The sequence below is a fragment of the Sus scrofa genome, chromosome X, assembly GCF_000003025.6.
Source record: "Sus scrofa isolate TJ Tabasco breed Duroc chromosome X, Sscrofa11.1, whole genome shotgun sequence".
NCBI classification, from domain to species: domain Eukaryota; kingdom Metazoa; phylum Chordata; class Mammalia; order Artiodactyla; family Suidae; genus Sus; species Sus scrofa.
The window spans coordinates 26,744,185-26,746,538 of record NC_010461.5 but is presented as its reverse complement, the minus strand read 5'-3'; the positions used below and the strand labels follow the sequence as shown (position 1 = coordinate 26,746,538).

At 46.8% G+C, this 2,354-nt stretch overlaps 1 pseudogene; it reads right to left on the bottom strand.

The window, feature by feature from the left end:
• Positions 236-988, bottom strand: LOC100518166 (annotated as a pseudogene).

Below are 2,354 nucleotides of genomic sequence, written 5' to 3'. Positions count from 1 at the left end.
TAAAAAAAACTTGAGTTTCTTTTTGTTGTTGATGTCTTTTTACATTTTTCTCTCTCTCTTTCTCTCTTTTTATTTTTTTTTATTTTTATTTTTTGCTGATCCCACGGCATGCCGAATTTCCCAGACCAGGGATTGAACCCAAGTCACAGCAGTGACCTGAGCTGCTGCAGTGACAACACTGGATCCTTAACCCGCTGAGCCACAAGAGAACTTCTCTTTTTTTAAAATGACTATTTTATTGTTGGATCATCCTTCACCCTCTGGAGCCATGCTTAGGGTTACTCTAACAATCTGTCTCTTCATTACCAGCCAAGGAGAGGGGCTTTCAGGTAAGGCATAGCTGCAGACCTTCTTGAAGGACTTGGGAAGTAGGAAACCATCAGCATTCTCTGGAATCAGGATCACCCCACTGACAGAATAGAAGAAGGGGGTTTCATCTGCCAGGGCCTGGGGCCCATTGATGAACACGGCCACCTTGCAATTTGGCTGCATGCCACTGATAACATCATGGTCCCCAGGCAGTCCTGAGGCCAGGTGGATGTGCATCCTTCCCCAGCAGGACAGACCTCTGAGCAGGATGGATGGCCAGTGCTACCAGTATGTGCCATGAATGAGCATTATGTGTAGGGTCTGTGGGGTCTCCAATGGCATCACTTCCAACTCAAGTACTTGCAGGGAATGACTCAGATGGGCCCAGGTGAGAGGGCACATGCTGGGGTCCCCCGACTGCTTCCCATTGGTGTCTACCACTTTCTGCACATCTTCAGCTGAAGAGCTGTGTGACTAGAACAGCTGGGACAGCTGCAGAAGGGTGCACAGGGGCAGGAAGGCTTTGGGCCTCATGGGTAGCCTCAGCTCCAGGACTCCAAGAAAGGATATAGGACCAAGCCTTGTGCACTTGCACATCTTGATCTGGTTTGTGGGGTCCCAGAGATCTAATATTCCTGGGCTCTGCCACTTCCAGTTGCCTTCCTCCAGATATGTTCATGGCCAAGACAGACTCCTCCTGCCTGGCTGCTCATTACCTCTCTACGTAATTGACAAGCAGCAAATAGAACAGAAGCCTATTATTAAGTGTTACAGGGAATCTGAAAGCCAAAGAAACCAAAAGCCTGGCAAATGCCTATAATTATTAGATTCTCTGTAGGAGAGGAAAATTAATTTTCCCTTTAACTTCCTTTTGTGTGTGTGTGTGTTTTGTTTTTGTCTTTTTTTTTTTTTAGGGCCACACCCACAGCGTATGGAGGTTCCCAGGCTAGGGTTCAAATTGGAGCTGTTGCTGCCAGCCTACGCCAGAGCCACAGCAATGCCAGATCTGAGCCACGACTCTGACTTACACCACAGCTGGATCCTTAACCCACTGAGCAAGGCCAGGGATCGAACGTGCAACCTCAAGGTTCCTAGTTGGATTCATTTCTGCTGTGCCACGACAAGAACTCCAATTTTCCCTTTAACTTTCTGAGTTCTTGGCTGAGACACCCATGTAATAAAAGATCAGTTAACACGATAACAAGTTTAATAACATGTACTTCCCTGTATGTATGGGAGATACACAGGAAAACTAACTCCCCCAAATGACCCCAATTGTCCCTTAAATACCCATGGTTCACTTAAAAATATGCACAACCTAAAAGTTGAGAGTTAAGTTTTATTTAGGGCAAAATGAGAACTATAGCCCAGGAGGCAGCAATTCAGATAGCTCTGAAAAACCTCTCCAAAGTAGCGAGGAATGTTAGTATATGTGTGATTTTTGTGAAGGGGGGTACATGCCACCAAGCACACCTTTTCACAGAAGGTTGTTGCTAGTCTCGTGAAAGTTTCTTCTAGTCATGAGTAGCAGATCTCCTCCTGAAGGATTTTAGTGATTTTCTAGATATGAGGAGATATAAGAATTGGACTTGTAAAATCTTCTCCTGGCGTTCCCACTGTGGTGCATGGGTTAAGAATCCAACTGCAGTGGCCCGGATCGCTTTGGAGGTCCATATTGGATCTCTGCCCTGGTGCAGGGGGTTAAAGGACCTAGCGTTGCTGCAGCTATGGCATGGGTTGCATCTACGGCTTGGATTCAGTCCCTGGCCTGGGAACTTCCGTATGCCATGGGTGCAGCCATTAAAAAAAAACTTCTCCTGAAAATATCAATGTGAGGACCTGTTCTGCCAGTTTTTCCAGAGCACAGAGTGCCTAACTCCTGATCTCCATTCTGAGCTACTTTCAACTGGTATTGAGGGTCAGCAGCTGCAGTGGCTCATGATTCAAACCTTGATAGACACAGGTGGCAAGTGCCAATCTCCAGTTCACACCACCTTCAGCTAAATAAAAAGATGGGGCTGGGAGTGAGGGTGGGGAGCAGGGGC